Source organism: Pogona vitticeps, chromosome 2, assembly GCF_051106095.1.
Source record: "Pogona vitticeps strain Pit_001003342236 chromosome 2, PviZW2.1, whole genome shotgun sequence".
Taxonomy (NCBI): Eukaryota; Metazoa; Chordata; class Lepidosauria; order Squamata; family Agamidae; genus Pogona; species Pogona vitticeps.
The window spans coordinates 180,702,622-180,723,405 of record NC_135784.1 but is presented as its reverse complement, the minus strand read 5'-3'; the positions used below and the strand labels follow the sequence as shown (position 1 = coordinate 180,723,405).

At 44.2% G+C, this 20,784-nt stretch overlaps 1 long non-coding RNA gene across 1 annotated transcript; it reads left to right on the top strand.

Moving 5' to 3' along the window:
- Window positions 1–17,886: 17,886 nt before the first annotated feature.
- LOC144587118 (uncharacterized) lies at window positions 17,887–20,471 on the top strand. Its single transcript, XR_013542303.1, has 2 exons — window positions 17,887–17,927; window positions 19,325–20,471. It is a non-coding gene; the product is annotated as an uncharacterized LOC144587118 (long non-coding RNA).
- Window positions 20,472–20,784: the final 313 nt, after the last annotated feature.

Here is a 20,784-nt window from a genome sequence, read left to right as displayed (position 1 = left end):
GCTTCCCCAAAGAGAAAGGTCTTTGCCTTCTTGTAGAACAATAGCAAAGCCTTGCCTCTTGTGGGAGGGAGTTCCAAAGTCTGGGAGCAGCCACAGAGAAGGACCTGTCCCTTGTACCCACTAAATGCTCCTGTGAGTACTGATGGTTACGGTAAAGTAAACTTAAAGACTGAAGTGGATTGTCCCATTCCAACATCACAAAAAAATTCATTCAGGATGAATACAAAAGACTCTAGAGCTGGTTTCTTTGCGTACAAGTGTCCTGAATGCCAAAAGGGAGGCACCCTCACAATCATTTTACCATGACAGACAAATGAGAAGGGAAGGGATCTAGAAGGAAACGACCTCAGGGCAATAGGGTCCCCCCCCCCATCATTTAGATAAAACTGAGAGGCAGAGAGGCCCAGTCACACCTGATTATTCCTCTATCTATCCCACCCTCTGTTATTTTAAACAGAACATTACTGCGTGGCTAACAACTTGAACCTCACCATGTGTCCTGACAATGTAGTATAGGCTAGTGTGGACTCCAGATGGCTGTCATGACAAATCTTGAGAGCTGCCCTGAGAGATCCCTTAATGGAATTTTCTACTTCACCTGCCTTTTGGCCCTCAGAGAGTCATCTTCTAGAGACCCCAGGGAAGGGATCTGAGCAGTGGGAAAGACAGCTCTGGCAAGTCTCACCTTTTCTTTAAAAAAAAACAGTCCCTACCTTCAAACACAAACATAACTAGGAACAAAACTGCAGCTGGGGTTCCAGAAAAGAAGGAACGTCCTTTGTAAACAGGGATATACCTGGAGGTGCCCTGCCTATGGGTTAGGTCAAGGTCAAGGGGCTGTGGGTCAGCAGGCTGAAAGAGGCAGGGCTGTTCCAGGTTTGGTTTTCTGGAGAGTGTCTCCTTGAACACGGATTTTGAAAGGGAGAGGGACCTGGTTCGATGGACAGAGAAGGAAAGAGGCCATTCTTGGCTAAGGAGGTGTGGAGCTCTCAGTTTCCCTCTAGATTTTTAGGAGGTGGTGATAGTGACCTCTTGTGTGTGTGTGTGTGTGTGTGTGTGTGTGTGTGTGCGCGCGCGCGCGTGTGTGTGTGTGTGTGTGTGTGTGTGTGTGTGTGTGTGTTTGTGCATGCGCGCCTGCCTGCCTGCATGTCTGTGTGCAAGTGCAATCTGCAGACACCCCCCCCCATTACCTCAGCCAGAGGCTCTGCCTTCCATTGTTGTTGCCTTTCCCAAACCCAGCCCCTTCCCCCTTGGCTCATAAATGGAGAAGCCTCAGATTACAGCTGCCTCTCCCTACAACCCCCTGCGCTGTGTGGGTGGGAATGGCAGCACTGGTAGGTAGCTGTTTCTAATTAACTCTCCTTCTTCCATCCAGAGAAAAAGAAGGAGAGAGGGAGAGAAGGGGGGTGGAAATCTGATCTCTTTGTCCCTTCTAACCCAAGGAGAGCTGATCTTTAACTGTAGGTCTATTGGAAGATATCTGAGTGATCAGCCTTATAGATGCAAAATTTCCACATTCCTAGTTATATAATAGTAGCAGCAACAACAAAGTGAGGCAACCTTCTGCTGTAATTTTGCAGCAGAAATAAGGAAAGTTTGAACTAAGCAGGAATGTGTTTTTGAGTAAAAAGGGCTGTGAGAACCAATTGAGCCAAAGAATGATTTACTGTAATTCAAAGTGCATCTTTCGCACCAGGCTAGTTCTGATGAATTAATGCTTTGGAACTGTGGTGCTGGAGGAGACTCTTGAGAGTCCCTTGGACTGCAAGGAGATCAAACTTATCTGTTCTGAAGGAAATCAACCCTGAGTGCTCACTAGAAGAACAGATCCTGAAGCTGAGGCTCCAATACTTTGGCCATCTCGTGAGAAGACTCCCTGGAAAAGACCCTGATGTTGGGAAAGTATGAAGGCAGGAGGAGAAGGGGACGACAGAGGACTGAGATGTTTGGGCAGTGTCATCGAAGTGACCAACATGAATTTGACCCAACTCCGGGAGGCAGTAGAAGACAAGAGGGCCTGCCTGGCGTGCTCTGGTCCATGGGGTCCCGAAGAGTCAGACGCAACTTAGTGACTAAACAACAACAACAAAGTGTTGGTGAAACCTGGAGGCCTGCTGAAAAAACTCCAGTATCTTCCAGTCAAGAGATCCACTGGCTATGTTGGCTCAGCAGAGTCCAAAAATGCAGAGTCCAAAAATGCATTTTTCCAAGTTCTGTTATAACTGGCCAATTCTAGAAAGAAAAAGGCTGCTTCTCCCATCCTGACTTCAGAAGGATGAACTAATCATCCTCCCTGGCTGACCGTATAGGGCAGACATAAGCATGCTGTGTGATCTTCAGTCTTTGCCAGCTAGCAGAAGGAGATCCCCCCCCCCCGTGGCAATGAAAATCTTGATAAACAAAGCCAAGCTGTTGCCATAATTCTTGAATTTTATGAGCCCAGGCTGCATGTCTCCTTCAAATGCTTTCATGCAAAAGGCTCCAAGTGGGAGTTGCATCAGTTGAGTTTCTTACACAACCAGTATTCATTTATATTGCAGATGCCCCTTTCAGCTTCCTAAGCCTCTGCTTCCTCTAATCAGGAAGTGAGGAATGGACACAAACGGAGCAAGAGAGGCTCCGAAGGTTATTGAACCCTTCTGTGATACTGTCTAATGTTTACCAAAGCTTAGCAGTGGCTTAAATGCACAAACCAGAGGTGGGAGTGGCACTACATCATACTTCCAGCCACGGTTATCAGCTGTGATGCAGAAACATATCCAATGGGGTGCTGGATTGAGAAGTGTTCCAAAGATACATAAAGCAGCAGATGACATCTACAAACCTCCACCAGTTTGTGATACCAAAAAATTTGCTGCCCAAGATAGCTGCCTCTCTCTACCCAATGGGAGGGCCGGTTCCAGCTGGGTCCATTTTCCTTTCCATATGTGGAGATCATCCCTGAATAAAGTATGGCTTACATTGTTGTTGTCCCTGGGCCCTTTTCCCTAGGAAGCTGGGCTGAGGCTGAAAGCCAGGTATGTTTGCATGGACATTCTCCTGAGGAGTTTCTTTTTTTGGCTGGGCTTTCTTTTGGTCTCCCCCACCACATGGCCTAGGGGGTGGGCTTTCTGCTTTAAATGAGGGTGTCCCAGAATCAAATTCTCTGATTCTATCTCTGACCCTAATATGGTAAATAGGAAAGCCAATTAGAACTGCATACACTTGGGAGGCAGGAAAGTTTTAAGGGTTGTATCATACTTCTGCACTATTAAAGGCCTGGTAGGTGGGGCTCGTCAGCCATGGAAGGCAGCCCATCTAGGAGAAGGAAAACTCCAATTTCAAACCTCCACTGCCTTGTGGCTATATCCACTCATGGAAAAGGCTTCAGGAGTTAACCTAGAGGCAAAATCCGGAGCTGGAGTCCCGAAGGCAATTCGTATTGTTCTTCCAAACTCCTGCGACGTTGCTGGAACCAGTTGTATTGGCTCTTGCCTTTCCATTGGACCATTTCAGCAACGTGGAGAGGGGGGAATCTGCTGCTTGGGTAACAGCCTATCCTCCATATTACTTTACCCAGGCGTCATGCTCTGGAGAGGACATTCCTCAATACAGAGCATGTTACCATAGTCTCTCGAGACTGAAGGATGCCTATGCCTATGTTGTTTAGTTGTTTAGTCATGTCTGACTCTTCATGACCCCACGGACCAGAGCACGCCAGGCCCTCCTGTCTTCCACTGCCTCCCGGAGTTGGGTCAAATTCATGTTGGTAGCTTCAATGACACTGCCCAACCATCTCATCCTCTGTCATCCCCTTCTCTTCTTGCCTTCACACTTTCCCAACATCAGGGTCTTTTCCAGGGAGTTTTCTCTTCTCACAAGATGGCCAAAGTATTGGAGCCTCAGCTTCAGGATCTGTCCTTCCAGTAAGCACTCAGGCTTGATTTCCCTCAAACCAAGGAAGGAAGGCAGGCAGGCAGGCCAACATTTCCTATTCCTACATCCTTCAGGAGCCTCCAATATCACCTCTCCTGTTGTTTCAGAGGGTCTGGAGCAGTTGTGGCAGGTAGAACAGGAGATTCTACAGAAAGAAGATGAACAATGTCCACCATCTCCTCCATTCCAAGAGATGGATTCTCCCACTAGTCTGAACTGGAACATTCCAGGAAAAATTTATCCTGGGTTCCAGGGACCTGCTCTTTGCATTCAGTCTATAAACAACAGCATCACTGAACTGTAAAATTAGAAAAGACCCTTACGGTCATCAAATCCAATCCCCCAATGAAGGAGGAAATCCACATCTGAAGCATCCATGACAGATGGCCATCCAACCTGTGCTGATTAATGGATTCGGTCCTGCCAGAACACTAGTGAGCTTATGCTCCTTGAACCATGATAAAGACAGAAAGCCACTGGTGCCCTAGAAGGTTCATTATATTGTACAGATAGTTGTTAGGGCATGATATATGGTGGAGGGAGACATGCTGGGGAGCCCCCTTGAGTGCAGCTGTGCACGGTCCCTTATGAAGCCTGGCACCATACCGGCAGCTGGCCCTCCCTCTCATAGCAGATGGGCTATCAGGATGTGGCCAACTTGAATGGTTTCTTGTACAGTAACTTTGCTCCCTTGATTGAAACTGGCAGGGAGAAATGGATGACAAGATTCACCTACCCCTTGGTATGGAAGGGGAAATATTGTCCTTTTTATGAAACTGTGAGAGAGTGTTTTGTTAAACCTTTGTTTGATCTACTGGAAACATGACTCTCTGAAGACCTTGTTCCTAAATGACTAGAAGACAAAAACCCTCACTTTTATGGAAGCAATTGCTGCATTTGCTGCTGCCATTTAGTCCCCCAAGATAATTAAACCATATATGGTGTCTCAGTGTTTCATTTTATGCTGCTCAAGAATTCATTTCCATGAGCTTCTAAGGGAGGAAAGGAAGGTAAATGCTACGTGGTGAGTAGTACAAACTCTTTCCATAACCAGATGAACACATTATCAGCTGCACTATACAGTTCACTTTTGTTGAGGTTATGGTCTGCTGAGACCCTGGATTCTTTTCATACGTGCTGTTGCCAAGCCAGGTGTCAATCGCTCTATAATTATACCTCTGTTTCTTCATGGTAAACGTAGAACTATACATTGTTCACAACTGGTACTCATTTTGTTTGTTCTCCAATCTGTTGATGACCTTATCTTATTTGACCCTATATTGAATCCTGATTCTGTCTTCTGGGGTATTAGCCACCTCTCCCCCAGTTTGCATCATCTGCAAATTTCATGAGCATCCCCTCTGCTCCTTCATCCATGGCATTTATAAAAGATACTGGGCAACACATTGGCTCAAGACAGAACCCTCTAGCACTCCACTTGTCACTTAGAGCAGTGGTTCCCAACCTTGGGTCACCAGATGTTCTTGGACTATAATTCCTCGAAATCCTGGCCAGCAGAGGTGGTGGTGAAGGCTTCTGGGAGTTTTTGTACAAGAACAGCTGGATTGTCCAAGACTGGGAACCACTGATGAGCATTCTTTGCATCAACCAGAAGGAAATTCACCTAACAGGAGCGTCATCTCTTCCCATGTTTTAACATCTTGGCCATAAGCATACTGTGGAGATCCTTGTCAAAAGTCTTGCTGAAATCAAGAGACATTACACTAAATGCACTAGAGAAAGGGTGCCCCAATTCTTTATGCAAGAATTCCCAGATATTTGCGGGGTCTCTAGAGATGAACTTTCTTTCCCGAGGGATGCACAGCTGCCTGTAAAGCTAAAACAGATTATGCTTGCTCCTGTGCCCTGTACTAAGGCCCACACAGAGTTCTGGGTTTGTTTGTTTTTTAGTCTGCTTCTCATTGGCCCTTGCATTGCCGAAGGTTGATTTATACTTCTTGGAATTGCCCAGGACATGAATTCTTGAGAGAGAACATTTCTTCTGCCAAAAAAAAGGAATGGAGAAAGAACAGGAGACCTTCCCCTGCTACGCCTGACCCATAGGAGGAATGATACGGGTGTCTCTCAACTGGGAGCTGCTGACAGATGCAACATTTTCAGCATGATTTGCATTGGGATGGTAGAAAGAGTCTTGATAAAGGCACAGGAAATTAGCTGTTTGTTAGTTTTTGAAAAGATTGTTCAGATACCAGGTGACGTTAAATTTAATACGGGGGGGGGGAGAAACGCCTTCTATTTTGAACCAAAATGTAAAAGAAAGCTATTTTTAAAAGGCAAGGCATTTTTAAAAATGTTTTGCAGATAAAGTGGAAAGTTTTCCATGGTTTTAAATTCAATTTTTTAAGCCTTCACCTGGGCAGATGGGACATTTTAAGACACAAGCACACACCCCAAGAGTCACCGTTTGTTGCAGAATTCACAGGATGAAATCTAAAAGGAAGTATTTTAAAACATTGTCACCTGAAGAGTTCTAGACAATGTCTGTCCATTTCAGCCACCTGTCATGCTCAGTTTTTTTGTTCTCAAAGGACAAAATCCAGTTGGGGTAAAACAAATGTCCCAGCCTATCCACTTTATTTGGGTATTGTAGAAACCTTCGTTTCTGCACCCACAGACACTCCTGAGGACGGGAGTCATTTTTATGTCCTGCAAACTTTAGAATTTCCATGTGGTCAGGAAATACAGTGGTGCCTCGCTAGAAGATGATAATCCGTTCCACTGGAATCGCTGTCTAGCGAAATCATTGTCTAGTGAAAAGCAAATAGTCATCTAGCGAAAATCAGTTTGCGAAGCCGGGACCAAACATTGTCCAGCGAAATTCCCCCATAGGAATCACTGTTTTACGAATCACTATAGCAAGCGCAAAAAGTCAATGTCTAGCAAAAAAAACTGTCATGCGGGGTAACTGTCTAGCGAGGTACCACTGTACCCCAGACGCCAATTAGTGCAATTTTTTAACCTGCCTGGCTCAGTGTTAAAAGAGCCCTCTACACGAGCCATGAGCCTATGTCTTCCTTCTTCCCTCTCCTACCTATATTCAATGAACATCTTTAAATATATGTCTTGGAAATTGGTCTTGGAATAGGGATTGGTAGATGGGAGTTGCTCCAGTGATAGAACAAACCTTTAGCCAGTGGGTCCCCCGGTGTTCTTGGACTTCAACTCCCAGAAATCCTGGCCAACACACTTAGTGGTGAAGGCTTCTGGGAGTTTTAGTCCAAGAACACCTGGATTACCCGAGATTGGGAGCCATTGCTTCAGCCCAAAGAAAGGGGAAGGCATGCCTTTCCAGATGTTGATGGGCTACAACTGTGGGTCCTTCCATCTGGGAGCAAAAGTTCCGCACCCCTTTCACCTAGTTGGTCTTGAAAAAACACACAAAACTTTACAAACCTTTTCCTGTGGGTAGTGCTTCTCTTGGGAAATCTGTAGAAATCTTTTAATAAATATGTGGAAATCCACTTCCTGTTGAAGCTTCTGTTCTAGAGCTCTGTGTGTGTGTGCAAAAAAAAAAAAAACCACTCCTGATTGATAGCCTAATGGAGGGTCCTGACCAGAAGCAATGACTGCAAAAATAAATTCCTACTGGGAAGTGCCATAATGCAAAATGCTACACATGGTGCCATTAAAAAAACACAGAATGACAAGCAAGGCTAGGGGATGAAACAGCACATATGTGAGGAGATGCCCAGGATGAGTTGGAGGGGGCCTTACACACTGACAAAGATTATGCCAGGGTCCAGGACCCCTGGACAGGAGTCTTAGTGCAATTCTGGCTGCTCCAAGGATGAGGTTGAGGCCACGGGGCTTTCTGGCTGGACCTTAGCCACCCACAGCCTCGTCTGCACCCTCACTGAAGACTGGAACTACCAGAGGTAACCTGATCACGAAGCAACTCAGAGGCAGCCCTGGAGGTGCAAAATGCAGAGGGAGTGTCAGCAATGCCTCCGAGAGCAGCAGCAACAACAACTGGAGACCTGTGAGAGAGGCCAGGTACTACAGGCCCTCCCTACTGAGGCTGAGCTGACCAGGAGAGTCCTTGGAGCCATCTTAGGCTCAGGCGGTGACTTCTCAAGCTCCAGTGGAATTCACTCAAGGCTCAGAGTGGACTCAAACTCAAGGAGGACTCAGCTTCCTAAGGCACCTTCAGGAGTGAAGGATACACATAGTACTCATTTTCTTGTAAATGACCCCCTGCTCCCAGTATATAACCCTGGTTTTGGACTCACTCTACGGTCTTGAGTCCATGGATGGATGACCAGGTTACCCACCAGCCCCACACCAGGTGGGGGTCATCAATGCTCGCAGCGGGGAAAATACTAAGGTGATCGGTGCAGAATCAAGTGCCTAATAGAGAACAAAGGCTCTGTCTGGAAGCTGGACTGCAACAATTATATTTGTTACGTATATAATAAATTCTTTAATGTTAATGTTACGTTATTATCTGTATCCCACCCTCAGGATATCTCAGGATACATGGCAGTAAGATGTAGATATAGGTGAGTAACAAAGCAGAAACATGAATATTATGCCAAACTACTTTAGGTCTCACCCTCACCAGTTGCTCTAAATAAGAGAAGGCAAAAACCAAAAGATCATGCCATCATATTCCAATATTTCTGCTTTATTAACATTCTAATGTAGGTATGTATGTTTTAAATACTGTACACATCCTTCTGGGACCCAAAATAAACTCGATCAAAGTGGTGCTTGATGCTTTAAAAGCTCTCCCTCTCTGTCTCTGTCTCTCATAATGCCCACAGTCCCTCCCGACGGGCTATGCTGATGAGAGTTTATGGCAGCTGCATTTGGACAACATCTGGAGGACTGCACAGTCCCCCATCCCAGTGACTGCTCATGGCACCTTCAATAGATCGGCATCTTTCCAATCAAGTGCTAATCATAAGAGGCAGCAGTAATGTAATGCTGTCCAATTCAATGGCAATACATCTTGCGATAATCTTGACAAAAAGAACCCTATGAGGAAGACCAGTCATATTATCCCCCATTGCAAATTCTGTTGGGAGTTTTTACAGCCTTGTATTCTACCTCTGGTAGGTGTGTCAAGGAGGGACCTTTCTGAGCTGAAGTGACAGTCAATCTATGTAGAAGTAATCAATTGTTCCCCCCCCCCGCCGCCTTTGAATTCAAAGAGAAGCCCCCCTCTCTGACCTCTCTCTCTTTGCCTCTCTTTTGTCTGTTGGAAGTAGTCAGTGAGTCTGTTGAGGCCTTTTGCTGAAAGTCAGGAGTCACGTTTATTAATTTTGCTGGTTGATCTGCTGAGTGGAAGTAATGAAACCTTTTATTCTTTCTCCTACTAATATTTCAGCATGAGTTATCGAGACTGTATGTGCCAGTTAATGAGATAAAAAGGGTTGACTCCTCTGTGAAACCTGAAGCTATTCTGCTCATTGAATCCCTGCACTTCTGCTGCACAGCTAGAGGAATTTTAGCCAGCAATTCAAAACTCTGCAACAAATCCTGGGTTGGCTTCCTTAAAAAGACAATAGCATTCCTAAGGCCTCCTAGTGAGTTAACGGCAGAAGAAATGACGAAACTGAGCACATCATAGCAAAGCTATTTATGCTGTATCAGTTCCCGGGTATCAGAGGGCCAAACTTCATAGACAAGAGATCTATAAATAGGTTGCTTAACATTTAAATGTTTTGTTAATAGGTGTGGGGAGGGAAGTGGGCTGAATGGATCGAAACAACAGCATGGAGGGATGATGTTGTAATTTACTCCATTGAGCTGTGTTACTGATTAAACTCTGTTAGCCCTCCACCCAGCTATGGGAGAAGACAGACAGATAAAATTTGAACTTCTTCAGGCACATTATGGAAGACTGTATCCACACATACACTTCTAGTGCTATTAATGGCTTTGAAGTGGGGGTCCATTCAACAGGGAAATGCCATTAAGGATTAAACTGGGATCCCTGCAGCTACTTTTGAGTGGTCTAGTTTATGTGTATATGTTTTCCCCCCTTCCATTGGATGATCCTACAATGGATCTCATGTGTTTCATAAGGATGGATTCATAAAGACACTGCAAACATAGACTGTTCTGGGTTTTTCATGCCATAAATGTGTGGAACTGGTTTCAAACAGAGCTTACTGATGAGTAGAAACCGAAAGAGCTCCTGGACTGGAGAGAGCAGTGGCACCGTTAAACTGCCGCAAAAACAGTCATTCCCATCTCCCAGCAGGTGAGCCTGTTCATACGGCCAGTAAAATACAGTAAAATAAAAATTTTAAAAACTTTTCTTTTCTTTCTTTTTTTCCCCCCTGCACCCATTCAGACTGCAAGCAGGGGAATCATATCCTTCATCTGTGATTCTTCAGTACAGACAGTTCCATGCTGCCTACAGAATACTTTGTGTGTCTAAACAACTGTGTCTAGTAACAAGTATTCCTTGTCATAAAGTTTCCATGGATTATAGCCCTGTTCTTCAGATGCAACAGACAGAAATGGACTACAGTCCACAAAAGCTTGTGCCAAATAAAACTTGCTTGTCTTTAGGGCAGTCCAAGAGTATTTTGTTTTTTTCCTGCAACAGAGGCCAGACTAACATGTCCACCTCTCTGGAAATCTTAGCATATCTCAAAACGTAAAGGACTGGGCTGGGTGAGACCTAGCATCTGTTTTTGTCCAGCTTTATGTTCACACAGTGGCCAACCAGATGCCTATAGGAAACCCAGCAACAGAACAAGAGGGCAGTAGCATCTTCTGCCTTGCATTTCCAAACAACAACTAATGTATCTTCCAGATAAAGCCTGCAAGTTCCCTTCTAAGCCTTAAATTTAATGGAAATACTTCTGACATCCAGAGGCTTCTGATATCCAGAGGCTGCTCTTCTTATCTTGCTTTGAAATGTGTGGTTGTTGTTGTTGTTTTAACCCCCAAAGGGTTCCCAGGCCTTTTTGATCCCCTCCAAATCCTTGGTTTGTTTTTTTGTGTCCCTTTGTACCAGATGGAAGAGTTTAGCACTATGGCATTTCTGAGGCAGGCAGGACCCAGGCAAGGACCGCCGAAAAGACAGGCCGCTTAGCTCCCCAATTAAACACAAAGCCAGAGGGAGGGGGACAGAAGCCAGGGGAACTGCTCACCAGGTGCACACTTCAATGGAACTTGTAAGGGGTCGTCCTAAGAAGCATGTGACTGACTCACTCTCTCTCGCTGCTCAGCTACCAATGAGAGAGAAACAAACACCATGATGGATGCTGAATGTCTGACTTCCCAGCAGTGGTGGAGGGGGAGAGGTGGAAGTGGCACGCCACTGCCGCCACTGTCTTGCTCTCTTACTCTTCTCTTTGAAAACAGGGCTTTCGCCTCAAAAACAAAACAAAACACAGCCATCACCACACCCCTCCTTCTCCTCTCTTCCTCTCCTGGGTGCCAGTGGTTCCAGCCAAAACATTTTATGCTGAAGCATTTTAACAGTCCATACCAGTCTGGATGCAAATGCTGAGGAATCCTGCCTTCTTCTGAAGCCAAAAGAAAAAAAGAAGGAAAGAAAGAAAAAGTAGAGGTGGGCAGAACAATAATTTTGTGTAGTAGAGAGTCATCCTGAGCACTAGGCATCCTATAGCCACCCTGACTAATAACTTACAATGGCCTACCATAAATGTATCTGGTCCTTTTCCCTTAAAGCTGTTCACATTATATTCTTTTTTTAAAAAAAAAAAAACTAAACATGTGAGGCTTAAATTCCGTCTTGCTTTTATTATTGTGACATCTCATCTTGTGCAAGGTGGTGGGGAGAAAGAGAGGCATTTTCGGTGTAAAGGGACATTGTAGGTTTGACACTCACATTACAGACCTGATTGCTGAAAGCTCTGCTTTAAATCCTCTTCATATGAACCTTTTAAAAGGTGGGGGGGTCACTTGGAGGGAAGTGGGCAAGTCACAGGTTAACTCCCTTCAGTTTGGTGAGAAGTTGTTCATTTGCATCTGGTCCCCCATTCCTTCCGTTGTTCCCGTATAAATATATCAAGTGAATCCTGTGTCTGCTGACTTTGGCTGGGATCCAGAGCCCTCTGTGTGTGTGATCTAGATTTTCTGCTTCCACTTTTAGCACAACCATTGAGCTCTCATTCCCCTCCACTACGGTTGTGGGTTGGGGGGGGGAGTGCCCTCTGAGTGCAGTCTTACAGGATGGTGGCTTTCGAGTTGCTCATGAGCATCTACCCTGTTGTTAAGAAGCCCACCAATATTTGAGGTTTTCATTCCTTCTCAGAGCCCCGTGTGTGCAAACTACTCTGAGGGAATAGCACATAGCGAAGCCACGACTGTCAGATGGAGAGTTGCAGTTAGCGTAAGGCTCCCACCAGGGCTGGCTAATGGGTGAAGTCTTGGTTTATTATCTTTTGGGGTCCTATTGCTTGACTCCTGCTCTCTGTAGCAGGGACCCAATGGCTTCTTGATCCTCCGTTACCTTCAGCTTTGGAGCAGATGTCCCTGAATTTAAGCACCCACCACGGAATGCCAAGGGGTAGTTAGATGCCCCTGGAAAAGGAATATTAAGCAAAGCTGAAATTGTTTCAGTAGGGGAACAAATATATTAATATCAGTAAGTGAGCGACTGACAAAACAAGGGAGCTTCCTCTGTTTGGCTTCTTATTCCTTCACACATTCACATTTGTGAGTCGGTTTTACTAGGATCCAGAGGATATTAGGGTGTAGCACTGTTTAGTAGGCGTTTCTTCGGCTACTTCTTTTCTTTCAATGATTGATAGAACCTAATTTACATTTATTAAAAGCAGAGTTTGGGAAATGCTGGCAGTTGTCCAGAAAAGTAACTTTTATAAGCTCTGAAGGGGAAAAAAGAGTAGAATAAATCAAACGCATTCATACAGATAGTATTGGCTCGGGGAGGGGGGGCTTTCAGCTCCGCTAGCTCTTGCCATATATAATATGAAGCAGTGGCTTTCTCTGCCCCCTCCAACCATTCCGAGCAGTCTCAAGCCTTTTATTCCAGATTCTGGGGGCGGCTGGTTGACTGGGCTTATCCTCCTTCAGGATTCATGCATGGATTCTAACCTCTGCTCCTTAGAGGTCAGGCTTATGAAACCCTTCGCTTCCCACTCTCTCTCTCTCTCCTGACGCATCCTTACAGTTAAGATAACTGTGGCTCTGTTCCATTCCGCTCTGTTATTCTGCAAAGCCCATAATATCAGGCTGCCTCAATTGGATAATTAGTGACATGTCAGTGGCTGCAGGAGGATCCATTCATCATGCAGCTGCTGAGGAACGTCGGCCTGTGCCAGGTGCCTTTGCCAGCAGATCGAGAGGAAGACTGTCCCATTAGCACTTCATTAATAACTTCCTTTTTGTTTTAGGAGCAACATCTGGTTGGCATAGCCCATGCTGTGGTTCTCTGGCTGTGGTCAGCAGCAAAGCCCAAGGCCACCATTACAGCTCAGGGATTCCCACAGAAGTAAGTGGATCTTAAAACAGATCTGCAGCCTAAGAGATTCATGGGTTGTGTCAAAATTTCTGCTGTAGCACATAAGTAGTCTGTGAGAAAACTGGAGACCTGTCTTCCAGACCAGAGGTTGGATGGAACTAAAATAACATTGTTATCTGTAACTAGTTACTATTGGCAAAACAAGTTACTTACCCCTAGGTCTCACTAGTAACACACACGTTATTTAGGTATAATGTATCATACCTAGTTCCTTTCAAAACTTACCATGTAAGGGCATTACGGGCATTTTCAGAGGAATATTGACAGGGTTTTTCCAAGTTTTATGGCATTCTTTAATCAATTCTATAGCAATGCAAGTATTCTTTGGCTTTACCCCTTGTGTTTTTATAAATATTTCCAAAATCCACTATCAGAGGTGGCCACTAGAGGGAGCCAAGGGAGTATGACCCTCTATTTTTTTCTGGCCTGCTAATACTGACAAGGTAATCCGTTAATAAAACTTAACCTTAATAAAACATAGTGCAAGGAATTACTTCCACCACTGGAAGTTCCATAATGGCAACTAGGCTGGTGAGAGGTAATGAGCAAAATCTTTATTAAATCTTCCTGATCTCTGTTCCAGATACGCCATTTGTAATGCCTGAAGGACTGGGTTATCTGGATCTTAAAGGAAATTTCCCCATCATCCAGATACCATGCTTTTATCTGTTGTTTTTTTTAAAAAAACTATTCTTACATCTTTTTGCCCTTCCCGAACCAAAGCTTATTATTTTTGTACCACTATATACTTGTGCTGGAGTTTAACGATGCAGTATTTCTCATATACAGTGACATGTATGGAGGGAGCATCATGAGCTGAAAGTTTTGTCAGATTAGTGCTACATCATCACTCTCTATGGCTGGGAAGACATTCTAGTACTGCAACGTAGAAACGAGAAGTAGTGACATAAAAGTCCCCTAAAGGGGGCCATAAGATAATGGGAAGGAAAGTGGAGAAAAACAATGGAATCAGGAACTGAGAGTCCCCTTTGGATGCAGAAACACAAAGACATGTCAATTAGCAATATGGAGGATAAACAAAAAGAAGCTAAGCCAAATGCAATACGTTATGTGGCTGTAAGAACTCTAAATCCTGTGAGGAAAAGATGAAGGAACTGGGTGTGCTTAGCCTGATGAAGGGACAATTAAGAAGCAATAATGAGAGCCAGCTTCCAAGAATAGAAGGATTGTCCCAGAGATGATAGAGCAATATCGTTTCATGTTGTGAGAGAGGGTAAGTTCTAATGGACATAATCACACACACAAAAATTGGGTTTTGACTAAAGTTCCTGACTGTACAAGCTATTCAATAGCAGAACAGAGAATGCCTCAGGAAGTGGTGAACTCTCCTTCTTTAGGGATTTTTTTTTAAAAAGTAAAAGATAGTCCTCCGATCACAGTTGGTCAGTGCTTAGATCCTAAGGCCAGTTCACCACTTAGAGACCATCCTTTCACAGAATCATAGAAAAGTGAAGTTGGAAGGGGCCTACAAGGCCATCAAGTCCAACCCTCTGCTCATTGCAGGGATACAATCAAAGCATATCTGCCAGGTGATTATCTGAGTTTTTCTGGAATGCCTGCAATGTTGGAGCACTCACCAACTCCTGAGGTAACTGGTTCTACTGTCGTACTGCTTTGGTTTCCATGCCTAGGCTAATTCTTGAATGTCAGACACACAGTCCACCTCTAGAGCCATACTTGAAGCTTTAGAACTGGCCAGAGGTTACAATATGCTGGCAAAGCCTTTAGGAATCCAGGATCACTTCTGTGCCATAATGAGGTGGTGAAGTACAAAGGGAGAGGGATAGGATTGCAGCTTGAAGGAAATGGCTGAAGAGATCACAGAACCACTGTCTCTTATTTTCTTCAAATCATGGAGGATGGGTCAAGTACCAGATCATTGGAGGAGAGCTAACATTGTCCCAGTCTCCAAAAAGGGCAAAAGAGAAGGAACCGGGGAATTACAGATTGGTCAGTGTGAATCCCAGCGAAAATTCTGGAGCAGATTATAAAGCAGCCACTCTGCAAGCACCTCAGAAATGATGCAGTAATAACTGGAAGCCAACATGAATTTGTCAAGAATAAATCCTGCCAGACTAATCTGATTTCATTCTTTGTTTGGATAGCCTCCCTGGTAGACGTTGGGAGGGCAGTAGATGTAATATATCTTGACCTCAGCAAAGCCTTTGACAAAGTGCCCCATAACAGAACAAGTGTCAGGTGGATACACAGTTGGTTACAGAATCATACTCGGAGAGTGCTTATCAATGGCTCCTTCTCAAACTGAGAGACGGTAACACGTCAGGTACCACAAGGCTCAGTGCTCTTCAACATTTTTATTAATGCCTTGTATGAGGGAGTGCAGGCAATTCTTACCAGATCTGCAAATGACACAAAATTGGGTGGAATAGCTAACACCTTGGAAAATAGGAACAAAATTCAAAATAATCTTGATAGGCTTGAGCACTGGGCTGAAAACAATAGAATGAAATTAACAGGGATAATTGCAGAATTCTACACCTAGAGAGAAAAACAAAAAACAAATCCACATTTACAAGATGGGGGATACTTGGCTCAGTAATATTATCAGTGAAAAGGATTTAAGAGTTGTAAATCAAAAGCTGAATATGAGCCAACAGTGTGACATGATTGTAAAAAAGGCAAATGCTATTTTAGGCTGCAAAAATAGAAGTATAGTCTCCAGATTCTATGGGGATGGGGTACAAGTTCCCCTCTATTCAGCTCTAGTTAGGCCTCATCTAGAGTACTGTGTCCAGTGTGGACAGCACACTTCAAGGAGGATGCCAACAAACTGGAGCAAGTTCAGAGGAGGGCGACAAGGATGATCAGGGGACCAGAAACCAAGCCCTATGAGGAAAGACTGAAAGAACTGGGTGTGTTTAGCCTTGAGAAAAAATGGCTGAGGGGAGATCTGATAGCAAGTAGTCATACAGAAGAGGGGCAGGATCTGTTCTCAATCATCCCTGAGTGCAGGGCACATAATAATGGGCTCAAGTTACAGAAAGCCAGATTTAGTCTGAATATCAGCCAAAAAACATCTTAACTGTAAGAGCAGTATGACAATGGAACCAATTATCCTGGAAGATGGTGAACACATCAGTGCTGGAGGCATTCAAGAGAAAATTAGACAACCACCTGTTAGATCTACTTTAATTTGGATTCCTGCACTGAGCAGGGGTTTGGACTCAGTGGCCTTATTGGTATCTTCAAACTCAAATCATTCTATGAGTCTATGAAGAAATACTGTACATCAATTAAATAATGAAAATGTTCTTGTGAACGTTATCACCCATTGTGGCTCCTCTCTCACTTTGTCTCCTTCCAATCAGCCTTTCTTGGTGAGTTGATGGTGTAATTCTGACCTCTCCCTCCTGACATTAACTATGACTGGAGTTTGTCCAGATTAAGAGACACGTGGTAATGCCAGGTCCCCACCCACCCTCTCCCAGAAGGCCATTTGCTCTACAAGAATCCCTGATCTGGGTTTGCCTCTGACCAGAAAACATCAAATAATGAAAGAGGAGTTTCTGCCCTGATAGACGGTGAGTCAACTCAAAAAGTCATGAATTTCCAGAAGATCATGTCACACCGAAGACCTCTATGAGTAAGTGTCTGTCAAATAACAAAACACACTAACAAGCCAGAGATAAATATATGATGGGAAGTGCAACACTGCTTGTTGATTTAGCAACTTTGCTGTACTCTGTAAGTTAACCCTACAAGCAGTGAAGGGGGGGAGAATACATAAATCCTTTCTGCTATTTCAGGTTGCCCCCTTCTATTTATTTATTTATTTATTTATTTATTTATTTATTTATTTATTTATTTATTTATTTATTTATTGGATTTTACCCTGGCCCTCTAGACAACGTCTTCTCAAAGCATCTTACTCCTACAATGCAAACAACCATCAGGATGTTGTTGTCACACCTCTTTGTGAGTTAGACTGTGACTTAGTGTGTTCATACAAAAGGTAAAGATGAGAAACAAAGAGCTTGGGGTGCAGAATTTAAATTCTTCTTTTGCTATGGAGGCCGCAGCTGCTCCTGGCCTCTTGCCAGCTTACCTTCCAGCTTAAAAAGTAAGGCATAGAAGCAGGTGCAGGACATGAGTGCTGAAGACAAAAAGCCAACAGATCTAGGCACTTTGGGTGCAGAAGCAGCTTCTGACAAGTGATAGGAAGGAAGATGCATCCCCTGTACATCTTTTTTGACTGTAGCAACTGACAGGTACCACAGAAAGAGCAGTCTAGCGGCATGATTAGCTGTGCGCCTTGGAGATAAGTGGTGATCGCTGGTGTGAAGCACATGGGGGATGTGGTCTGCAGGCAGTGTAAGATGTGGTTTGCTGAATCGCTTACGTGAGCTTCATTTGCATAGACTAAGTTGCTCCCCTAGTCCCGCGGGCTTTGTGAGTTGCATAGAAACTGAGAATTTCATCACATGAAATGTTTTGTTTTTCAGCGTTACTGTTGTCAAGACAAGAGAAACCACGTCTGAAGGTGGGCTGTTCTTTGTTTCTGTCTGACTCTTTAAAAGATGGTGGGGTGTCCTGGTAGACTGTGAAGCTTGAATCCAGCCAAAGCATTCTGGCACCTGAGTAGGAAAACCTAGGCAGCAGCTTCCTAGAGTGGTCAGGTGCAAAAGAGAAGAGGTTTCTGCACCTTTCATCTCTGTGGGGGGAAAGGGAATTTCATCATGCCCTCGCTGAAATTCCCCTTCTTCCACGCAACTATTAAAGGTGAAAGCCTTCTCTCCCCTTTTCCATCTGCCCTTTATATACCTTCTCATTCATCTGAACCACAGTCCACTATCAAGATCTTCAGCACAAGGCAATGAATTGCAGTTCTGTGTTTCCTTGTTTGCATCATGTTTATATTATATCTTAGTTCTATTTCAATTTCCCCATTGGCTTCAGAGCCCAATTCCAGCTCTCTCTCTTTTATCCTCACAACAACTCTGTGAGAATAAGGTCAGGCTGACTGAGCATCTGACTGACCCACAGTCACCAGTGGATTTCCTACCTAAGCAAGCATTTGAACAGACATCTCACTAGTCCAGCACTCTGACCACTATACCACACTGTCTTAGTTCCTAATTGACCATAATGTGGGGGTTTGGGACTGAAGTGGTTCACTTTTGCTCGTCTATCCTTTTTTCTTTTTCTTTTTAAGGCATTAAAAACTGTCCCACAGATTGGTACTGCATGAGGAAACACCTCTTGAGTACCCTACCTACAGGCAGAGTGAGGAGACAAGGCATACCTGAAAGGGAAATCTACTGAAGTATTCCACACAGCAGCTGAACCAGGCCTTGCCCAGGATCACAGGAGCATAAACAGAAAAAACACAACTGGTCAGTGCAAAGCAAGGGATTCATGTGTGGCCTCTTTGAAGGGGCCAGCCCCCAATTTCCTGGCCCTAGGACACACACCCCAGGGCTACACAAACTGTACTGAATGCTTAGAAACAAGACATAAAACATGAAACTACAAGAGGCTAGAAGGTAATTTCCAGTTTTGAAAAATGGTGGTTAGGGCATTAAATGGTTTAGGTATCTGGGCTGTAAAGCCCGAGGCTGGGAGTTCAATTCCCCACCTTGCCTTCTTGAGACGGGTGGGACTCCATGATCCATAGGGTCCCTTCCAGCTCTAAGATGATTTAAAAGGTGAATCACTTCTCCTGTTGGTTTTCAGGATCTGCAGGTTTTTGTTTTCTGACAGGAAAAGAAGGGGCCAAGGGACGGCTGGGGTCTGAACAAATAAACAAAGAAATAGATAGATACATTTTGCCCACCCCTCCATTAAAGCCTCCTGATAGAAATGTAGAAGTTAGGAAGAAGTGTCTGACATACTTGTTTTCTACTATGGTTTTATACGTTTTTGTACATTTTTGTACAGAGGAGCCATCCTGTCATGTTGAACTCCCGCTTGCAACCTGAAGCGGTACAGCCACAGCCCCACCACAGCTTGACCACCATGGTAAAAACTAGGTACCAGCTTCCCTGTAACTCCAGGCCAAGCATAAAAAGGAAAATGGTACACGGCCCACAAAACAAAATGTGTGTGTTTATGTGTGTTTGTTCTTCATGTGACAGCCTGCATCTCACCACATGGGGAGGCATGCCTTGCACATTGTCCTGCATGTGTTGAAGGAAGGTGAGCTGCCTATCCATTGTGTTTTGCCTGTTGCTGAGTGGAGCTGCTCTCCAAGTATCTGACGTCAGCTCCAGTGGGAGGCATTTTCCAAAGTGAGCAAAAATGAAAGGGGAACAGCATTGTCTCCAGTCACTGACTCGGCCCCACACAACACCAGAAGCAAATAAAATGGTTCATTGCTGCCTTTCGCATTCTAACTAGGAACCCAGGCTTTCATAGTTCTGTGCAAGAGGAGATTTCAGCACATCACACATGATTTTGTCTTGATGTTCTGTTGGAGCAGTCTATAAATCTTGCAGATGCATGCAGATTAAAAATCTTTATTTCCTTGCTTTGAGGAAATTAACAAAAAGCAAGAGGATATTGGCCAGACCCCGACCAGGATTGCACAATGCAAACTGTAAATCACTTCACCAGTGCTAGCTGTCTCTTGGCATCAGAGTTGTGTGCTCAGTTGTGTGCCCATGCATGCTACAGATGGTCAGAAATTTTTAAAAACTGCTCACACAGTCTTCCTTAGATTTGAGACATTGGCTTCTCTGGTACCCTTTTAGTCATTAAATGTGTTATACTGGTATTGCAATACTAGAAGCACAAATGCCCACATCTTATCATTCATTGCATTTTGAGTTATGGTGTTTGCCCAGATCATGAATATTCATATGCTATTTGCATAGACCAATGGGAGTGCTGGAGGGGCGGAGTCACAAAGTATAAGAGACTCAGTAGTAGGAGGAGGAGTTTAGATAGGGAGTTTTGAGATAGAGAATTAGAGAGTTTTGGAGTTTGGGCGGGAGAGTGGATAAAAGAGAATGTTTGTTTAACAACATTGCTTGTTCTGTCAACATCTGTATCAATAAAAAATTTCTATTTGGTTCTTTTAAAATGACATATAGTCTGGACATCTATTATTAATAATAAGTATTGTTGATGAAATCAACTGGTGGCAGCTGAAGGGGCACGTACTGTGAACTCCTAGTTTGGTGAAACAGTCAGGGGCCATGTGGAATCGTGACAAGAGTCTTACAGCTGTAGATGTCCATTTCCTGTGGATTTCTATCAGGACACTTGACTGCCTTTGATTGAGGTTTCTGCATAGGGTTCCTTCACCACCACCAAGGTTGTGTGTCTCTCACTTGTGTTCTCCTTATTAAATTTGCTTCCTGCCTTCTATTGCTTTTAGTTTATATTTTTATTAGTTT